Consider the following 23,711-nt stretch of genomic DNA (forward strand, 5'->3'; position numbering starts at 1 on the left):
TCTATTGGTCGCCTAATTCTAAGAAATCTGTGTGGTATTGGTTTATCTCGGGTTAGTCTGTTGTGTTCAGTTAAGTTTGTCCTTGTTGGATGGAAGTGATTATTAAAAGAAAGGAATTGGAAATTGGGTTAAACTATGAAGAAGAAAAGTTAATTTGGGAGTTTTCTCTTAGCTGGAGGTCTGGGTTGCGTGCCTGACTCGAGAAGGTACATATAGGTCTGGTGGAACTTGCGCACCTAACTTTCTAATTTTTTTGTGCCCTTAGGTTCTTTTGTATCCTTTGACTTTCGATTACAAAAATTCCTTTAGTAGTGGATGTTGTAATGATACTCCAGGTCACTTTTGTCTTTTCTAATCATTTCAGCGTTTAGAGCTTTCATGTAGAGACCCCAAGTCATTTATGACTTGTTGGAAGTGGAAGTTTGATCGGTTGGTCATTCATTTGGGTTTTATGTCCATTTACCTATTTTGGAGCTCTTAGAGTTTGAATGGTTAACTTTAGTCAAAAATCCTGCAAAATAACCTTAGAATGGAATTTTGATGAATTTATCACTCCACAATAACCAAAATAGGCTAGTAGCATATTCGACTTTAGTCCCGAGCCTTTCAGTGCGAGTTTGAGAAATCAGACATTTTAACCTTTAATCTTTAGCCTAGGGTTGACTTTGGTCAGCATTCTTGGTAAACACGCTTGGATTAAAATTTATATCAGTGGGTTAGTTCTGGAATGCCGATTTTGGTCTAGAACGACCTTTGGTTTGGTTCCCGAGTTGCTCAAAATGAGTTTTAGGCCATTTGTGCTATTTATGTATTTTCTTTTGAAAATCATTGACTTTACTTAATATATTACTGAAACGACCTCCGTTGGGAAATACGTCGATTCCATTGAGTCTGTAATGTTATTTTCAATCAAATTTCATACATGGTTTGCGTTCATGGGACTCCGGTTGATTCGGAGCATCAAAATCAATTTTTTGTCTATGATTTGATTAGTAACCCGAATAAATTATTTATCAAAGTTTGAGACTTGAGTTCTTGCTCATTTCTTGTCCAAATTCAGCAATTCAAATGTCTCTTCTATGAGTTTTCCCGAGATGAGTATCGTGGTGTCATTGGAATTCACAATTAAGGCTTCAGTTGAGGTAAAATTCCGCTTTTAGCTGCTACAATGAGTGTATATATTGGATCAATTTTTGAAGAAATTTAGGACTTGATTCTTGGGTGTTCTAGGTCTAAATTTAGCCATTAAAAAGGCTATCCTATGTGGTTTTTCAAGAAGAACACGTTCGTGAGTTTGGAAACTGATTTAGAAGCTTCGTTGGAGGTAAGATTGATGTTTTAGCTGTTGCCTCGACCAAACCTATTTTTGATCTTCTTCTCTAACTTCAGAACCCCGTAAATTGAGTTGTAGAGCTCCATTATCATTGATCAAAGCCCTGCATGTTCGAGAAGTTCATGGATATGCATTGGAGTGCTTGGGGATATCTAGGCTCTCTCTATTTGAGGTAATTTTGCGACTTTAGCTGCTGTCCCTTGACATTTTTAGAATGGAATTGTGTTGAGTTTTGGGAAATTGTTTCCATTTTCTGTGATTCAAGAGTCCAAATTATGGATTTTTAGGAAGGAATGTTGTGGTGTGATTAGTTTTGTTTAACTAGGCTTCGTTACTAGTAAATCGCTGGTCAAAACTGCTCTCCCCTTTTTGTGTTTTGTGAAAATTTGGAAATTCTTATTGCACGATCATTTCTTGACGTGTTTCGATCCCGTCTTGTGTTGTAAATTGTTACATGAACTTGGGGTGCTACTTAATACCAACTTTTGGGATCAATTTTGGAATTTCTGGATGAGGGTCCCACATTTCTTATTTTGGACCACGAAATTGTCCCATTTTTGAAAAATGTTATTTTAGTGTCAAAACCTTTGGATTGATGAGGTGATCAATATTTTGATAGAGTGGAGGTAATTGTAGTAGGTTTAAGAGTGGAAAGTTATTTGAAAACGGACTTGGATCAAACATGTTCGTCTTCGAGGTAGTCTATGTTCTACTTTATTTTGATTGAGCTTTATGAGGTATTGTATAGTATAAATTGATTGTGGTTGGAATTGTATATGATGGGTTAGGCTCGATTTCTAGTTTATTGGTTCTTTATCCCAGTGTGAGCCTTAGGCTAGGTTGCCTTTATGAGACTTTCAGTCTAATTGGTAAGATTATTGATTATACCTTAGTTTTGCCTTAATTAACCTATTCTAGGTGGCTTGTTCAATATTTATGGTGGTTAGCGGATTTGTGCTTTAGAATTGAGTTTTGGATTGATCCTTAGTTGATGTAGCCATTATTGGCGGGAATTTCTGAGACTTAGTGTTCTTCACTAATGTAGCACCTATTTTGGAGCCTTGGTGTTGTTGTTTTTACCCTGTTGGGTTTGTGAATTATTGTTGAGCCCTATTTGTGGATTTAGAGTAGAATTATCTATGCTTTCTTATTGTTATTTGGCGGGGCTAGTTGTGTTTGTACTCTCGAGATTGTGCTTTGGTTGGATATGGAGCTATTGATTGGCTACCTGAGAGCCTATTTTCTCATATCCTTCTCCTTATTACCCAGTTAGGGTTGAGATCCTTTTTGGACCTTGTGGTTGAATTAGAGGAGTAGATTTGAGCTTTATGCCTTGGTTAGATGTCGGTTGCTTTTGTTAGCCCTGTTTTTATGCTCTAGAGGGTAAGATGCCTATGGCATCATTATTGTATATGATATTGCATTGCATTGGATCCTTGTTTTCTCATGGATTTAGTCGACCCCTATACATGCATTGGTTCTTGGCATTGGTTTGAGAATGATGGGTTGTAACCCAAACTATTTAATATTGATTTTCTGAATGGGGGTCGTACTACCTTTATTATTACCATTTACAGTGGATTAGAGGCATTGAGGATGCACTCATTTTATGATATTGGTATGAGGTATCGAGGATGCACTCATTTTATGGTTTTGGTTGGGTCGGAGAGAGTTCCCGACCCTTTCTATACTGATTTGACTATTTATCTCTGATCACTATAATAGATGATGATCGGATATATAGATAGATATATTTATTGATATAGGACATGGATCGGGACCAGGCAGGTATATAGGGGCATTCCTGAGCCCCCCATGGTGATCCTAGAGAGGCACATGTGTCCTACTCCTTGGCCGGGACTAGAATTAGTTATATATATTTTGGTATGAGGAACTTGGATCTAATAGTAGTACTAGTTTTATTTAATAACTTTCATCCATTTATGCATTGTGGATCACCAGATATTTGTTTGTACTTGTTGGTAGTATGGGATGTTGTACGAGATTTCCTATTTATGAGTGAACCTCTTGGGCACACAGGGGTTCGAGGGGTATTGTCTGACTACTTGCGAACTTGTAGAGGTATAAAGGGTGGTGTCTTGTTTGAAGGTAGTTACTGCCATTGTTCTTATTTATCTAACTTTTTGTGCAGGGATTTAATTAATGCTTTCCTTTGGGCCTTTATGTGATACTTGTTTTACTTCAGTTAGTAGGTAGTCACTTAGTTGTCCTCCTTCATATTGTGTTATCGTGTTTAGGTTCTGGGACGGTACCACCAGGTACGTTCTTGGTTTCCTTGCTTGTTTCCTATCTTCTCCCTTCCTTATATAAGATGTTCTTATTACAGAATTCCATTTTATTCTTGTTAGTTACTTATGATATATACTCTTTCCTTACATGTTCTTTATACTTGATTTATCTTTGGAGCTCAATTGGCCTACGACTGCTGAGTGCCACTTATTGGTACTCATACTAGACTTTTGCATCATGTAGGTCATAGTATATATTTTCTCTACTCATTTGGATATCGTGCAGAGAAGCTCTTGGATTTGGAGACTTAGGTGAGCTTTTGGAGTTCAGAGGTTCCTATCTCCCTTTATTTTAGGTTGGACTAGTCTTCATTTTGTATTCGGAGATAGTTGCACTATAATTGTATCTGTATAAACCTTGTACTCCCTTATTTAGTTTAGTGGCTCGACTATCGACTTATACCAGGTCTTGGGAGTTATGTTGCTGTATTGTTCTTATTCTTCTTTTCTTTTTCTTCTTATTTCTACTATTAATTTCTTTCCTTCTTATTGTGATGGTCCATTGCCTATGGTTCTGGACTATGGTTTAGTCTTACCTACTGGTGGGTTGATAGAAGGTATTATCATGACTCGATAAATTGGGTCTTGACAGTCTCATAATATAGAGGTTGAGGATCATATTTCCACGTATATCTAGTTGAGCTTTCTCATCGATGAAGTTGTGGTGAGTCCTCATCTATCAAGGACTAGTTATGAGTTGTTGCTTCTTACTTCAAAAGACTTTGTTCTATTTTAATTAGCGGGTGAGCTAGGGATATGTCATAGCCCTTGTCCGTTTTCATTAGTAGAGGCATTTGTTTGACAAAACATATAGAGTCTGTGTAGCCAGATTATATTCTTTTTAATGCTTTATGTTTGACTCTTTCTTATGCTTTGTTTCTCTTTACTTTACCTTATGTATACTTATGATATGTCAATGGTCTTGGTTAAAGCCCTTCGAGATTTCGATCACCGTGTTATGACTAGGCCCTAGGTCGGGTCATGATAGTGTGACTACCTATGATGCTAAGGAACTTTTGATAGGGGTATATAGACTGAATTGGCACCTTCTAGGCTTATGGGGGCCTACGCAAGTGGTCTTGTTTGCTATTTGTACCTATTGAGCTTATGGGGGCTTGGTTAGGTTGTTGTTTTATTATTTTTGATGTGCTTATATTTTGGAGCAGGTCAGTACGCTTATCTTAGTCATGATTCATTTATCTGATTATTCTTAGTATATTATGATACCTGCTCATAGACTATCGCCTTTCATACTCGATATATTATTTCGTACTGATATTTGATTATTTAGGGGAGCTACATTCATGCCTACATGTCCCGACAGACGACTAGATAGACCTCCTTAGTAGTAGAGTTGACTTCTATCAGGTTGTCTAGCCCCTTTCTTTAGAAGCTGCCAGAGTTTGGAGGTTTGTTAGCTTTTGTTGTATACATTTTTTTGGGTAGGCTGCGGCCTATCTTGCCAAGCTTTACTACCCTTAGAGACTTACAGACTAGTGTATGGGCTGTATAGCTAAGTTATGGACAGAATGGTCTGGTTTGTTGGGTTGCTAGGCTTGATAGTTATTTGATGCATTGTCTTGTTACATACATGCTTCCAGCTGTCGCATAGAGATTATGGTGGCCTCGACGACCCAATCAGGATTTGTGCGCTAATTGTCTATTTCTATATATGAACTATTGGGTGTAGCTATTTCTTTTATGGGGTTGTTGACATGGGCCTTATTGGCCGATGGCCTAATTTTAAGTCGAGATATACTTGTTTATTTTTTTGATTGGAGTGGCTGCTATGCGCTAGTAGTAAATGGTTCAGTAGGGTCAGCTTGGGCCTAAGTTTTTGCATTAGGTGCCAATTGCGCTCCTTGAGTTTGAGACGTGACAAACTTGATATTAGAGCAACGTCATATCCTTAGGAGTCTGCAAGCCGTGTCTAGTAGAATATTTTTTTATAAATGTGTTGTGCACAAAATTCGATAAGCAAAAATCTACAAGGCATATTAGAATGGTCATCCTTCTTTTGCTCACCTCGTGCTAAAGAGCGGTGTCTTAAGGGTTGAGTTTTTTAAGCTTATAATTGATATTTATTTGTAGAGAGAGATGGATGATACCAGACAAACCATAGTTAGCTAGGGGCTAGATACAATTATAGGTGAGAGTGCCAAAAAGGTACCACAAGAGGAGGTAGCCCATTCGGAGACATAGGGGGATATATCTTCTCAGCCACTATAGCTTCTCCACCACTTCAGGAGATTTTGAGGGCTATAGGACCCCTGACCCCACCAGCAGTACCACTTCTAGCTCCTTCTATTCCACCTGATAAGGATTTCAAGAGTGCATGTGTATATTAACACAGCTAGTAGCTGTACAGTGCCAGTCGGTTGCGCCAGATGATGCCGGACTTTCTAAAGGGCCTAGAAGTTTGAGAGTTCATGAATTTCTTGCCTTGAATCCTCTACAGTTTACAAAGACAGATCATAGAGAGGATAGTCAGCACTTTATGGATCAACTTCATAGGATCATCAGGGTCATGCATGCCTCATCAACTGAGTCAGTTGAGTCAGCAGCATTTCAATTACATAATATTGTTGTATTGTGGTATGAGAGTTGGGAGTGATCTAGAGGAAAACATGTACCTCTATTCACTTGGGATATCTTTAGAGAAGCTTTCATAGATCACTATTTTACTTAAGAGATTAGGGATGTCCGGGTAGATCCGTTTCTGAACCTTTGATAGGACAGCATGAGTGTTCAGAGTATAGGCTAAGATTTGATTCATAGGCTAGATATGTACCATCATTTATTGATATGATATATGACAGGGTGTGTAGATTTGTGGGAGGGATTGATTCAAACTATATTGATGTTTGTTCTACCACTACACTAAATAATAGTATGGATATCTCACGAATTCAGTCCTTTTCACAAGGCATAGAGGACCGCCGACATCAACAATATATGAGTGAGAGGGTTGAGAGAGAGAGCAACAAAAAAGGGCTAGGACCACTTGTTCACAGGGAGAGTTTTAGGGTGGTCCCAGACTCTAATATTCTAATAGGCCACCTAGACCTCCATCGTGGCAGTTCCAAGGTAGTACACTTGATCATTGGAGACAGTCAGGCCTAGGTGATAGTTCACGAGCATCAGACTCTCAGCAGTAGAGTAGTTTAGGCCTGGCTAGGATAGCCCCTTTGCATTGTGTCACTTGCGTTAGGATGCATTTTGGGAGGTGCAGGCAGGGTTCAACATGATGTTATTCTTGTGGCCAGGAGGGGCATGGGTGGAGGAACTGCCCGACCATATGTCAGAGTGGTATGGGTCAGCTAACAGGCTCAATAATAGGTTCCTCTTTATTGGCATAGTCTACAGGGCGTGGACCCCAAACATTAGTAGGTAAAGGTAGAGGTAGAGGCATAGGCAAATATAGAGCATCTAGTTCTGGTAGTTATGAGAACCGTACATATGCACTTACTGACCGACAGGATGCAGAATCATCACCAGATGTTATGATAGGTACATTGATTATTTGCTCCCATAATGTTTATGCTTTGATAGATCTCGGATCTACTCTATCCTATGTTACTCTATTTATTGTGGGGAAGTTGGGTATAGTAGAAAAGTTATTAAATCAACCATTTACTTTGTCCTTAACAGCTGGTGAGTCTATTAGTGCCAATAGATACTACCGAGGTTGCACGATAGAAATTATTGATGGTCAGACCTCTGTAGACCTAGTAGAGTTAGAGATGATTGATTTCAATGTCATCATGGGTATGGACGATATAGAGTCTTGTTATACTAATGTTTAGTATAGGATAAAGATTGGTAGATTCCACTTTCCAGGAGAGGCAGTTTGGGAACAGAATGGTTGTACGACAACACCAAAAGGTTGGTTTATTTCCTATCTTAAGGCAAAAAGGATAATTATAAAGGGTTGTATTTTTCATCTTATGCGCATTTAGGATGTAGATGGTGAACAACCAACACTCTAGTCTATTCCGGTGGTTAATGAGTCTCAAGAAATATTTCCAGACAAGCTTCCTCGTATTCCCCAGAACAGGAAATTGATTTTTCTATCGATATACTACTAGGTACACAACCCATATCTACCCCTCTTTATAGAATGGGTCCTGCTGAGCTAAAAGAGTTGAAGGATTAACTGAAAGACTGGCTGGATAAAGGCTTTATTAGGCCTGATGCTTCACTGCAGGGTGCGCCAGTGTTATTTATGAGAAAGAAAGATGGCTCACTAAGATTGTGAATCAATTACCAACAGTTGAATGAGGCGACTGTAAAGAATAAGTATCCCTTTTCAAGGATCGATGACTTGTTTGATCAGTTTCAAGGTCCTAAGTGCTTCTCAAAGATTGATTTGAGATCAGGATACCACTAGGTTCGGGAGATAGAAATTCCAAAGACAGCATTTAGGACTAGATATGGACATTTTGAGTTCTTGGTGATGTATTTTTGATTGACTAATTCCCCAACAATGTTCATGGATTTGATGAATAGAATATTTAGGCCATATATAGACATGTTCGTGATTTTATTCATTGATGATATTTTGGTATATTCATATTCAAAAGCTAAGCATGTAGATCATTTACGAGTAGTCCTTCAGGTTCTTCGAGATTAGGAACTTTGCACAAAGTTATCTAAGTGTGGGTTTGGGTTGCAATTTGTAGTTTCATAGTCCATATTATATCGGATGAAGACATTATGGTGGATACACAGAAGATAGAGGTAGTGAAAACTTGGCCCAAGCCCACAACTCTGATAGAAGTTTGTAGTTTCCTACTATTAGCTGGGTACTATAGAAGGTTCATGGAGGGGTTTTCTTTACTATCGGAACAAGTGACAAAGATGACTCTGAAAGAAGCTAAGTTTCAGTGGAATGAGGCTTGCAAGTATAGTTTCCAAGAGCCGAAGGACAAGTTGAATCAATGCCAGTTTTAGCCTTGCTCGAGGATTTAGAGGGCTATGCCATGTACTTTGATGCTTCTAGTGTTGGGTTGGGGTGTGATCTAATGCAACATGGTAAGGTGATCACATACGCTTCAAGGAAATTAAGGAAGCATGAGAAGAACTATTCAACCCACAATTTAGAGTTGGCGATAGTTATGCATGCGTTAAAGATTTAGAGAAACTATCTGTATGGCATTCATGTTGATATCTTCACAGATCATAAGAGCCTTCAGTATATCTTTAGACAAAAGGAGTTAAATCTGCGACATCGTCGATGGACTGAGCTATTGAAAGACTATGACGTAGTTATTTTATATTATCCAAGGAAGGCGAATATTGTAGCCAATGCCCTTAGTCATAGATCTATGGATAGTTTATCCTATTTAGATGTTAAGAGGAGCGAGTTGGCTCAATAGCTTCATTAATTAGCTAGTTTGGGATTCAAATTACGAGAGGCAGATAATTATAGGGTCACATTTCAAGATAGATACATATCATCTCTAGTTTTGGAGATAAAGGCACGACAACATAAGGATCCTTACTTGGAATAGATAAGAGCTAAGGCTCAGGACAAAAAGTCTTTAGACTTTTATATTATAAGACCCCAAAAGTTGGAAAGTCAAAAAACGAGGAACAAAAGATGAACTTACTGAAAACTTTAGATTTTAGCACTAGGTGATGACCACAAAGGCCATCACGATTGTGACTCTCACCATGCCTCATGGTGTGCCACTGTGGTGGAGTTCCTGGAACTTAGTCCTCTAGGGAAGGGACCATGATGAGGAAGAAAAGTCCGTGTTAAGAACCAAGAGCCATGGTGCCCTCCGTGTGACCCCTTCCCTAAGGCCCTTAGAAGATTTCCAATGGCAGGGACCACAGATGTGTTACACCCTATACTTTGGTACCTTGGAACGCTTCGTAAGCTTCATAAGTTTCTAGGAAGGCTCTTAAGTTTCTTAGAAGTCATCATTTGAGTCGGATAATCTATAACGCTATCAAATAATCCTAAGGAAAGGAGAAGGAGATACTCCATAAGAGAGAAGATTGGAAATAGGTTTACAAGAATCCGAAAGAATTTAGAGGCTAAGTAGTGAGTCGTAGGACTCGACGTACTTGTGAAAGATATTACTTGGGACATTTTCCATACTAAGCTACTTGAGTACACGTCGAGCTTAAGTAGCAAGGAACCCATAGGCTCTTAAAGTGAGAAAAGATTACGAAACTACGGAAGAGAAAAAAGGGGATGACGCACCTACTTGAAGCAAGCAGGTGATGCACCTACTTGAAGCAAGCAGGTGATGCACCTACTTGAAGCAAGTAGGTGACTCACCTACTTGGGGTGGACCCACGCTGCCACGTGGCAGCTTTGGGTTGGAAGTTTGGATGAGGTGGCACCCTAAGGGGCTATCACGTGTCACCCCTAGGGGGTTTCCACGTGTCATCTCCTAATACAATGTATATATATGTATTACATGACTCTTAAGGTCATTTCTATCCAGAAAACTGCAACAGCAACCAGAAAAAAAAGAACCCTAAGTCTAGAGAGAAAAAGAGGACGACTTGGAGAAACAAATAGGTAAGTCCTAATTTCGTTCGGTAAATTAATTATCCAGCATATACCACGATGATATGGAGGTATTAGAAGTATAAATTCGTGGCTTTGTGCAGCCAAAAGGGACAGCTAACAGTCCACGCAACTTCCAGCACGCTAAAGAGGTTTCTGAGGCACAATTTTGCCTAGTTTTGGCCAATTTCGGGTAAGGTAAGGTTTCTTCTTTAAATTTGGAATTTATGGGGTTGTTATGGAGGGTATTATGTACCTTTTATACTGCTGTAAGTACAAAAAAAAGTCGTGGAGATGCTCAGCGAAAGAAACAATCTAAATTGAAGTTGTAGTTAAATTTTAGTCGAAGTAAGGCGTTGTGTGTTTGGAGGTGGCTTATGGTTGTGTGGTGTGTGTTTCAGGGCCTAAATGTGTTCTAAAATACGTGGGGGAGCTTCTGGTTGCAGCCACACGACCCTCGCTTCATACGGTTAAAGGTTTTGCAAAACGGAAACTAGAAACCTTATTTTGGTATCGTGGTTTCGAGCGAGTCATTTGGAGTTCATGTAGTATAAGATTGATGTAAATTGTATATATATATGCTGAAGGTTATTGTTGTTGGTTGGCTGTAGCTATTAGGAGTATAATTGGAAATTCGGATAGGGCACATTATGGGGGAGATGCTGTCCAATTTTTGTTAATGCCCTAACTAGCTAAAGGACTAGTTGAGAAGACGAGCAAGGAAATGAGTTATATAAATACTCACATGTAACTTAAGACGCTGGAAAGTAGAGGATTGTTGATGCTCGGATTGCTTTCATGTTAAATAGGTTCAAGAGATGATGAGGAGAACGTGTTAAGAGAAACCCATAAGAGGTATGTAAAGTTAACGTTTCCTTCTTTTGGCATGTTTTGGCATAAGTATGTAAAACCTATCTTTTATTTATTTTGGGCATGTCTTAGATTTAAGTCACAAATGATATGTGTATGAAGCTTGGGGTTACTCTATTCATGAGCTCTGAACATGATTCATGATGCATATTCGTGTTCACTTCTGAATGTTAAAGACTCTTAAAGTAGTTAAGCTCCTATTCCTCAAGTCTTCTATATGCTGAAAAGTAGTGTATGTAAAGTTATTCTTCCTCTCTTTTTGCATGACTTAGATGTAAGTATTATGTATATGAAGTTGAAGTTATTCCAATCTTAAAACTTTGAGTGTGAGTTAAGGCTCTTATTCACTTTTCGATATTAGAACTACTGCGATAGTTGAGTTATGGACTTGTAAGTCTTCTACATGACTAAAAGTAGTACACGTAAAGCCTATTCCTTCCTTCTCTTGAAATAGTTAAGGTAAGTGAAGCGAGATATGATATGAGCTAGACGTGATTCCATTATGAGTTTCGGGTATAACTCAGGACTTGTACTCACTTTGGAATGATAAAGGCCTTAAAGTAGTTGAACTACGACCCTTGAGCCTCATACAGGTTGAATAGTGTTGGGATGTGTAAGCTCCTATACCTAGGGGCTCTTCAGCATGATTTATGGTGATATCTAAGGGATGTTTGATACGTTACAGAGTTTTACATGCACGTATATGCATTATGATATATATGGATCAGGCCGAACGTACCTCGGCATATCTTGCTATGTAAGGATCGAGTCGTCATTTCTCGGTATGTTATATGATATACGGATTAGGCCATTATTCCTCGGCATATTATATAATATACGGACCGGGCCATCGCACCTCAGTATATTATACGATATACAGATTAGGCCATCGTACCTTGGCATTGTTACATGATATATGGATCAGGACATCGTTCCTTGGCATTATTATGCGATATCCAGATCAGGCCATCGTTCCTCGACATTATTATAGGATATGTGGATCGAGCCATCATTCCTCGGCATGTACTTTCTATATACATAGATCGGGATGTACGTTCCACAATGCTAGTGGTATATATGTTCTTATGATGAAAAAATGATGTAGTTATTACACAAGTCCCCGAATGAGCCGGATACAGTACGCAATGATAGCATGTATGTGTTTATTTTATAAAATACAGGTACGGTAGATGGCTAAATATTATACTTGCCCCCTACACCCCTATTTCAGCTGTTGTCTTAGTTATGGTGTTTTATGCTTTATATACTCAGTACATATGTCGTACTAACCCCTTTCTTTGGGAGGATGTGTTTCATGCCCGCAAGTACAGATGTTCATTTTAGAGATTCGCCAGCTTAGGGTTTCCACTCAACGATGTAGGAAGTGCTCCACTGTTCCAGAGCCTAACCTTTGATACTGGTCATTCGATATATATATATTTGTTTATTCAGGGGTATGGTGAGGGCCCTGTCCTACCATATGTTACTGTTACTATTCTTAGAGGTCTGTAGACATGTGTATATAGGTAATGTGTGAGTTTTGTCTGATTATAGTTGTAAGATGTATTGTAAATATTACTATGCTATGATAGTCTTATCGGTTGGCTTTTCCTTTCATGACATGATGCAAATAAAAGAGGCTACACATGTATGAATATTTTATCACCCACTGGGTTCATGTGGTTGGTTCTTATATCTAATAGATACATATACGGGGATCCAGGTTGGACCCCAATCGTGGCCCATGGGGTTGGGTCGTGACAAGATGACTACCATAGAACATGTAGAGCTTCACAGACCATAGTGGGTCCGATGGTGAGAAGTCATGTAGACCCTCCTATAGGTCCTGCACCACGCCCATGATTCGAGGACCGTGATGACCTCTACAGACCGTGAAGGTCTCCATGGAGAAGGTCCTAAAACTTTACTGCAACTTCAAAAGCCTGAGTCTTGTGCCACGGACAGCCACCACAGGTCGTATTGACTCTCACAGTCCATAGTGTGTCCCGTGGTGGCACCCTTCTTTCAATCCCTATACCAAAACTTTGAAGGCACTGACCATAATGATGAGTCTTAGTTCTAGTTAAATGAAGGATATTTTAGTCATTTCCTATTCTTTCATCAATGTATGTATACATTTTTGGGACTAGATCCATTAACTCCCAAACAACTTTAAGACTTCTCTCTCAAGGTTCTTTTAAGAGTTCATCTTCTTCATTAAGGTTTTTGCTAGGGTTTCCCCAAGAACAAGTCTCCTTTCTCGATTACAAGTTCAAATTGACTCAGCGTATGTGAACATTGATCCATGGGTTCCTTTCACCCATGGAATCCCAAGGTTTCTACTCAAAATCTCATTAATATTTTATTGGATTTGTAATCCTAGTTTGATAAATTATATTGCGTTATTTCAATTATGTTTTTAATCATTATAAATGGTCATTGTAAGTATATTTTTACATTAATTGCATGATTTTAAGTTGAGTTATAAATTTCCATGCATAAAGTTATTTTCAATTATGACTATGAGGTTCAATTATAATTTACATGATGTTTGATTATGAGTACAATGATTTTAAAAGAAAGCTCATATGGATGAAGTTAAGATGAATGATTCAATGATAAAAGTTACGATGATGATCAATTATGATCCAAGAAAGTTAATATGGTGTGATAAGTACAATTCTCACACAATCATGTTTAAGATAGTGATAAGAATAATTCTCATCAAAGTTATAGATTCTTATGAATCACTAAAGTTAATGATCTACTCTAACGATTATTTTCATGATGAAGTTAATGATGATAATTCTATGTTTTTAATAAATTCCGTTGGTATATTGACTAAGAACTGAGATGACTTATCGGTGGGGTTTAGTCCGGTAACGTAATTAGTTACCCAAGGGAATCCTACTAGCAACCTAAAGTCCCAAACTATGTTGCCCCCATAGATTGACTTCATGAATTAGCTATTAGATCCACATATAGCTCACAAATTTAAAGTTTTTCTCACAGAGTCTATCTTGGCAAGTAGCCTCTCTCTTCTCGGTGTGGGAGTTACATCGGATTCCATGTTAGAGCTCGTATGGTCTTAAAAAGTCATTTAAAGGTCTTATCCCACACAAGTTATATGCAAAGATATATGTTTTACTATTAAGTTATGATGTATTGACCATAAGTTTCTTATGCTTTCAAATGCTTTTAAGCTATATTCATGTTCATAATGATTGGTTATGCATCCTATGTCATATTACTGATTTCCTATTACTTGTTTATGCATATATCACATACTTAGTACCTTCTGTATACTAACATATATTTTTCCTATATTGTCTCATAATATAGGGACAGACAACACTCACGCTTCTTATATTCGTGGCTAGAGTTGGTTTTATTTTCAAGGGTTAGTGAGTCCTCATTCATCGAGGACATGACTTTTTTTCTTTCATGTTGTTACTTTGACTCACTTTTATTATTTGAGTGAGCTAGTAACTTGTCCTAATCTTCCATCAAGTATAGTCTTAGAGGCATGTTTAGATGATTTAAGAGGTGTAGTCCACTTTGGACATTGAGTCGGGTTTATTTTTCTCATCGACATCTTTATTGAGTTGTTTCTTCCACTTTTTTTCATTATGTATTATTACCTTATATATGCTATGTATGATAATATGGATTAGTTGGTATCCTTCGGGTTTGTGATCACCATGTTATGGCTAGGTGCTAGGTCGGGTCGTAAAAAACTTGATATCAGAGCACAAGGTTCAAGTGTCCTAGGGAGTCTAACATGCCACATCAAGTAGAGTCTTATTCATCAGTGTGAAGCGTGCCACATCTATGAATAAGAGGCTATAAGATGTATTAGGAAACACTTCACTTCTATCATGATCTCATCGTGCTATAGAGTTGAACTCTAAGGTTTCCTCCTCTAACGCTTTCTCTCTATGATTACTGAAATATGCCTCCATGAAGAACTCCCATTTGAAGAAATATTGATGAGGATCCACAAGCTCCAAATGATCCCTTGAATGACCAAATGACTAATGTTGAATTCTGAGTGACTTTTCAAGTACTTTCTCAAACCATGAAGGCCCAAGTGAATTGTGAGGTGGCAGCTCCCGTAAATCCAAATGTGGGTACGGCGGCAACAAGGTTTCATGACTTCATGAGGATGAATACTCTAGAGTTTTGGGGTTCCAAGGTGGATGTGTATCCATAAAAAATTGTTGAAAGCATTCATAAGATGGTGGAGATAATGGGGATAAGCCCGGTTAAGAGGGCGGAGTTGGTTACCTATTGATTGAAAGATGTTGCTAGGATTTGGTTTGACCAATGGAGGAGTGAAATGCCTAGAGAGACGGATCCCGTGACTTGGGAATAATTCAAAGAAGTATTTCTTGACCTCTTTTTACCATTGGAATTGAGGAAGGCCAAGATATAAGAGTTCATCAATCTGAAGAAATGAGGTATGAGTATGAGAGAATATGCCCTCAAGTTCACCCAATTGTCAAAGCATGTTCCATTCATGGTTGTTGGCCCAAGAGCTCATATGAGCAAGTTCATGTCAGATGTATCGTATTTGGTTTCTAAGAAATACAAGACGGCCATGTTTATTTAGGAAATGGATATCTCTAAACTTATGAACTATGAGGAGCAAATAGAGGATGAGAAGCTAAGGGACAAAACTAGGGAGTCCAAAAAGGCAAGGACAGATGATGGTGATTCCTCTCATGCTAGGTCCAAAAGTGGCGGGCGTCCTCATTTTTTCAAAGGTATTCTGGTCAAGGTTCTTCAAATGCTACTACTCCAACATTTGAAAAATATAGGGTACCCAATCCTAAGCCTCAGGGAGGTGCTCCTATTGTCCAAGCTACTCCAGTATGCAAGAAGTTTTAGAAGAATCATAAAGGAGAATGTCTAGCGGGTTTGAATGTGTTCTATCAATATGGAAAGATAGGTTATCATTCTAAGGAGTGTAGGGTGAAGGATGTCCGTCCTTATGGACAAGGTATTCATAGAGGTCAAGTTCAACAAGGTGATCAAGCTCAACAAAAAGGTGGTCAACACAATAACCGATACTATTCTCTTCATGGTAGATAAGAGGTGGAGGAGACTCTCGATGTTGTTATCAGTATGTTACAGGTTTCACTATGATGTTTATGATTTACTTGATTCGAGTGCAAATTTATTTTTTGTTACTCCTTATATAGCCGTGAGGTTTGGTGTTAGCTCCAAAATACTGGTAGAGTCTTTTTCCATTTATACTCCTGTAGGTGAATTGGTTATGGCTAAAAGAGTCTGTAGAAATTGTCCAATTTCAGTTTTTCACAAAGTCACCTTCTTCAATCTAGTAGAGCTTGATATGACCGACTTTGATATTATTCTTGATATAGATTGGCTTCATGCATGTTATACCTCTATATGTTGTAGAATCTATGTGGTTAAGTTTCAGTTTCCAAATGAGCCAGTCCTAGAATGAAAAGGTAGTAATTCTGTGTTTATATCTCAATTCATCTCATACCTTAAAGCTCGGAAAATGATTTCCAAAGGTTGTATCTACCATCTAGTTTGGGTTAAAGATACTAACTCCGAGACTCCTACTCTTGAGTCAGTTTCACTTGTTAATCAGTTTTTGGAAGTTTTCCCTAAAGATCTCCCACGTAGTCCTTCCGAAAGGGAAATAGACTTCGGTATTGATCTCCTACCCGATACGCAACCTATCTATTTTCCTCTTTACCGAATGGTACTGGCAGAATTGAAAGAGTTAAAGAATCATTTGAAGGATTTTCTAGATAAGGGTTTCACTATACTGAGTATCTCTCCATGGTGTGCTCCAATTCTCTTTGTCAGAAAGAAGGATGGTTCCCCTCAAATTTGTATAGATTATCGACAGTTGAACAAGGTCACAATTTAGAATAAGTATCCCATTCTAAGAATTTATGATTTATTTGATCAACTTTAAGGAGCAAGCTACTTTTAAAGATTGATCTCTGATCGGGTTATCATCAACTCCAAGTGAGGGAATGTGACATATCGAAGATGTCCTTTAGAACTCGATATGGTCACTTTGAATTTTTGATTATGTCTTTTGGATTAATAAATGCTTCTACAGCTTTTATGGATTTAATGAACAGGGTGTTCGAACAATATTTGGATATATTTGTGATCGTCTTCATTGATGATATTTTGATTTACTCACGGAGTGAGGAAGAGCATGTCGATCACTTGAGGATTGTGTTGTAAATTCTCAAGGACCGTCAGTTGTATGCAAAGTTAGCAAAAGTGATTTTTGTTAAGGTCAGTTATGTTCCTTGGTCTCATTGTTTCTGTAGAAGGAATTATGATTGATCCAAAGAAGATTGAGGCAATTAAGAATTGGCCTAGACTATTGAACCCTTCCAATATTCAACGTTTTTTAGGCTTAACCAGTTATTATAGATGGTTTGTGGAAGATTTATCTTCCATTGCATCACCTTTGACTACTTTTACCCAAAAGAAAGTGAAGTTCCAATAGTCCAAGGAATGTAAGAAGAGCTTCCAAGAGTTGAAGGATAGGCTTACCTCTACTCTAGTGTTGACCTTACTAGAAGGTTTTAATGGATTTGTGGTGTATTGCGATGCTTCACGAGTTGGTCTTGGTTGTATTCTAATGCAAAATGGTAAAGTGATAGCTTATTCTTCAAAGCAACTCAAGGTACATGAGAAGAATTACCCGACTCATGACTTGGAATTGGATGCAGTAGTATTTGCTTTGAAACTATGGAGACATTACTTGAATGGTGTCCATGTGGATGTTTTCATCGATCAAAAGAGTTTGAAGTGTGTGTTCACTCAAAAGGATATGTTAAAAGCATGTGTGATTGAATTTAAAGAATATTGGGATGATCATTGGCCATTTATAGAGTTTGCTTATAATAACAATAATCACTCTAGCATTGAAATGGCCCCATTTAAGGCTTTGTATGGTAGGCGGTGCAGATCTCCTATCGGTCGGTTCAAAGTATGTGATGTTGCTTTGATAGGACTTGAGTTGGTATTTTAGGCTATGGAGAAAGTTAGACTCATTAGAAAAAGATTGAAAATGACTCAAAAGCTGACAAAAGTCCTATTCAGATGTGAGGAGAAGGGAACTTGAATTTGAGGTTAATGATTGGGTTTACTTAAAAATTTCACCCATGAAGGGTGTGATGCATTTTGGTAAGAAAGAAAAGCTAAGTACCCACTATGTTGACCAATATCAGATTTTGAGGAGGATTGGTAAGGTATCTTATGAGTTGGATTTGCCTTCATATTTGGCATGGGTGCATCAAGTGTTCCATGTGTCATTATTAAGAAAGTTTGTTGGTGATCCTAGCTCCATTGTGCCTTTGGACATCATTGAGGTCAAAGAGAGTCTTTCATATAAAGAGCTTCCAATTGAGATTTTGGACCGTTAAGTTATAAAGTTGAGAAACAAAGAAATGGCTTCAGTTAAAGTATTATGGAGGAATCAGGAGGTTGGGAGTGCTACATGGGAGGCCGAAGCTGATATGAATGCCCGATATCTCCATTTCTTTCCTTCTATGCCTAGTTGAGATATTTAGTTCTTTCATGACCCAACAAGCCCAAATCATGTGTTTCAGTTATTCACATGGGATCATATACATTCCTGCTCAAGAAATGAGTTTTAAAGTTATGATAATTGAGATTAAAAATTTCATGTTTTATGCATTATCGAGGTATTTTGCATTCATGTTGGGATGTTATGTTCATTTCCTATTTTGTTCATGCTAACTTAATTCTCATTCTAGAATGAATGTTTCCAAATGGGAGATATTATAAGACCTCAAAAGTTGGAAAGTTAAAAAATGAGAAACAAAAGATGAAATTACTGAAAACTTTAGAACTTGGCACCAGGTGATGACCACAAAGGCCATCACGGGCCATGACTCTAACCACGCCTCGTGGTGTGCTACCGTGGTAGAGTCCCTGAAACTTAGTCCTGTAGGGAAGGGACTATGATGAGGAACCATATTCCATGGTGAGCACTATAATTCATGGTTCCCTCCATGGTTCCCCTCTCCCCTAAGGCCCTCAGAAGATTTCAAAAGGCAGGGACCACGGATGACCACCACGAGATATGTAGACCTTTACGAACTGTGGTGGGTCCATGGTGAGCACTCCTTCAGACCCTCCTGCAGGTCCTGAACCATGCCCATGATTGATGGACTGTAGTGACCTCCACGGACCGTGAAGGTCTTCGTGTAGAAGGTCCTAAAACTTTTCCCGCAACCTCAAAAGTCTGAGCTTAAGTGACATCCACCTTGGACCATTTTGACTTTCATAGTCCGTGGTGTGTCCCGTGGTGGAACCCCTATTTTAAGCCTTGTACCAAAAATTTGAATGCATTGACCATGATCACCACCATGGTACTGTGGTGAGTTACACGGACCGTGGTGGGTCCTCTATGATTGATCCTGTAATATTTAAATTAAGGGTATTTTAGTCATTCCCTATTTTTTCATTCATGTATGTTGATGTTTTTATAACTGTATCCATTATGTAATTGTCCTAAATATTCCTAAGTCTATTCTTTTTCCTCAATAACTCCCAAACAACTTTAAGACTTCTCTCTCAAGGTTCTTTCAAGACTTAGAGTTGGTTTAGTTTTCAAGAGCCAGTGAGTCCTCATTCATTGAGGACATGAATTTTTTGCTTTCATGTTATTACTTTGACTTTCTTTTATGATTTAGGTGATATAGGAGCTTTTCCTAAGCCCCTATCAAGTATAGACTTAGAGGCATGTTTAGACGATTCAAGAGGTGTACTCCGCTTTGGACATTGTGTCATGTTTATTTTTCTCATTGAAATTTGTATTGAGTTGTTTCTTCCGCTTCTTTTTATAATGTTTAAGTACCTTATGTATACTATGTATGCTAAGATGGCATGGTTAGGATCCCTTGGGTTTCCTATCGCCATGTTATAGTTGGGCCTATGTCGAGTCATGACATATATAGAAGGAGATGGAGTCCTCAGATATAGGGGTCGATTGTGTGTTCTAAATGTTGCAAGGCTTCGACATCAGATTATGGAAGACATACATCATTCCTATTATTCTATTCACCTAGGTTCAATAAAGATGTACCACGATATTAAGGAGATCTATTGGTGGTACGGAATAAAGAAAGAACATTGCTAAGTTTATAGCATAGTGTCCTAACTGCCAACGGGCGAAGGTTGAGCATTAAAAGCCTGCTAGGCTAGTCCAACATATAGCCATTTGTTTGTGGAAGTGGGAAGCAATTAATACGAATTTTATTATAGGATTACCCCAATCACGTCGTAAGTTTGATTCTATTTTGGTAATTATTGATAGGTTAACAAAATCAACTTACTTTTTACCAGTCAAGACTACTGTTACAAGTAAAGACTACACATGGATTTATATTAGAGAGATTATTAGGCTGCACGGTGTCCCAATATTTATTATCTTCGATAGAGGATCTCAATTTACCGCTAACTACTGGAAGTATTTCCAAAAAGGACTAGGGACACAAATTAATTGTAGTACAACCTTTCACCCTACAAAAGATGGCCAACCTGAGCACACAATTCATACTCTTGAGGATTTGATACGTGCATGTGTGCTAGACTTCAAGGTAAGTTGGGATGACCACTTACTTCTTATTGAGTTTGCATACTATAATAGTTATTCTTCCAGTATCAGGATGGCATCTTATGAGGCATTGTATGAGGGTAAATGTAGATCCCATTGGATGGTTCGAGGTAGGTAAGTCAGGGTTGATTGGACCAAACTTAGTACAATAGAAAGTAGAGCAGGTTAATCTTATTTTGGAGTGGTTGTTGATAGCTCAAAGATGGCAGAATTGATACTCAGATTTGTTGGGAAGGTATTTAAAGTTTTGTGTCGATGACTGAGTATTCTTGAAAGTCTCACCTATGAAAGGTGTTATGAAATTTGGCAAGAAGGGAAAGCTTAGTCTAAGATTCATTGTGCCATATCGGATCCTTCGAAGGGTAGGAAGAGTGGCATATGAGTTAGTGCTACCTTTGGGGCTATAATCTGTTCATCCATGTTTCCATGTATCGATGCTATGAAAGTGCGTAGAAGACCCTTCTCAGGGTGTCCTAATTGAGGATGCTCAGATCACAGAGGAATTTTCTGATGAGGAAACTCCAGTTTCCATATTAGATCAATAGGTATGTAAATTAAGGACCAAATATGTGACTTCGGTTAAAGTATTGTGGAGAAACAAGAATAGAGAAGATGTGACTTGGAAAGTTGAGGATGGCATGAGGTCAAAATATCCTCACTTCTTTCATACCCCTGGGTGATGGCATATCAACTTATATTAATGCAGTAAGGTAAGATACCTACTTGGTTTTTATATTTTTTCTTATTATTATGGTTGTTTTCATCGTATTTCTTCTAATCGCACTGATATAGCGCAACTATAGCACTTAGATATTAATGTCATCGTGTAAGATGACTAGGTTGAAATTTCTGCATTTCAGGTTCCTAGATAGTTACATTTACAGAGGACACTCTCCCAAAATTTTGGTAACTCCTAAAGACTTTATTGCGTGACTCAGATTTTTCATCCATCGATGAATGTTTCTAAAGGAGACGGATGTAACATCCCAACTTTTTAAAATATCTAAATTAGATCTTATCTTTCAGCAGTCAAAGAGAGTGATTAATAAATTAAAAATCATGTGGTATATCACATTTTAAGTGTCCAAGCTTCGTATCTTATGTTTTGAAGTTTAACAGGGTGAAAAATAAAAGTTAGCAAAAATTATCATAAGTTCCTTTATAAAGATTTCTCTGAAATTTGGTTCAAATATCTCAGAGGTTTTCTCAAATCTATAAAGATTTATGAGACCCACAACCTATCAAAGTGAAGCTATTAGTCTAGATTCCAACGTATCAAACCTTTGTCCATACAACTTTAGAATAGGAAGATATTCATATTTTTGTAAGACTTCATAACCAGGCACATGAAATGGGCCCCTAGGTTGATTTAACTTTATATAAAGCATCCACCTCCATTTTGTTTTTCATTTAAATGGTTCCAACAACAAAAATATAGAGAAATTCCTCTCTAATCCCTAAAATACTCTTTAGATCTTGCTTTTCTCATCTTGCAAGCTTCAGAAAAGTTGCTCTACGTCGCAAGCTCATCATTTTGACATAGTTTTCTTTGTAAATTGTGAGGCATAGCTTCTTGGAGGTTGTGGAAACAGGGGTTTTTTCTGTGTTTTGGGGATTTGAGTTCTATATTCGATAAGCTACAAATAGCCGTCTACAATGGAAATCCATATTTTTTGTTATTGAATTGTCATGGTGTATTATATTCGATGTGTTAATTGTGGTACTTCTATGGTATAATAGCAAGGGGGGTTCATTAGAAGTCCATAAGTAGCTTGAAATCATTGAAAAATGTATGTTAAGACTATTTCCTTATTTTGACATGTTTCCTTCAAGATTAGGAGCTACAAGAAGGTTGTTGTTATCGTTGTTATATTTTAGTCAGGATTGTTGGTTATTGGCTGCCCGCGTTATTGTAATAATACCTTTTATGGATTCATATTTTATTAGTATCGGCCTTAGTTGGGCATGGATTAGAGATTGTATAGGTTGCTCATAGCTAAATTGCTTGCCTTTAGCCTACTGAATTGTTATTATTGCCCTTTGGGCTTCTATTGTTAGCTGCAGAAATGTGATCATATCTAAGAAGACTGTATTTCCTATGGGGCTATATTGGTGTCTAAGGAGGCTAGGCGCTGCCTACAGAGCTATGGTGTTGCCTAAGAGGACTATGAGTTGCCTATGGGGCTATATTGATGTCTAAAAAGGCTATGTGTTGCTTCCGGGGCTATGTTGTTTTTAAGAGGGCTATGAATTAACTATGAGATTATATTGATACGTACAAGGGCTATATTACCTAAGAGGTCTATGTGACTGCTTACAGGCTCAGAGACTACCAATGAGGGTATATAAACTGAATTAGCACCTTCTAGGCTTGTGGGGGCCTAGGCAGGTGGTCTTGTTTGCTGTTTGTACCTGCTGATCTTATAGAGGCTTGGTTAGGTTGTTGTTTTATTATTTTTGATCTGTTTATATTTAGGAGCAGGTCAGTACGCTTATCGTAGTCTTGATTCATTTATCTGATTAGTTTCATTATATTATGATACATGCTCATAGTCTATTGCCTTTCATACTCGGTACATTAGTTTTTACTGATACCCCATTACCTGGGGTACTTCATTCATGACTGCAGGTCTCGACAGACGACTGGATAGACCTCTTCAGTAGCAGAGTTGACTTCTATCATGTTAGTTAGCCCCTTTCTTTTGAAGCTGCCAGAGTTTGGAGGTTTGTTAGCTTTTGTTGTATATATATTTTTTAGGCTGGGCCATGTCCCGCCAAAACTTACTACTCTTAGATGCTTTTTGTAAGACCCAGAAGATGGAACATTGGTACCAACATGAAATTATTCAAAATATGGATTGGACTTAATATTACCACTCACCCTATGACTCGTAGAGGTTTCTATGACTAATAGAAATGAGTCGTAGAGGGACTATTAGCACTTGCCCAGATTTATTCTCAAGAGGAATCTTATTATTCACCAGGACGAGTCATCATCCTACGGACGAGTTGTAAGGATGACAA

The sequence above is a fragment of the Solanum dulcamara genome, chromosome 1 (genome assembly GCF_947179165.1).
Source record: "Solanum dulcamara chromosome 1, daSolDulc1.2, whole genome shotgun sequence".
Taxonomy (NCBI): domain Eukaryota; kingdom Viridiplantae; phylum Streptophyta; class Magnoliopsida; order Solanales; family Solanaceae; genus Solanum; species Solanum dulcamara.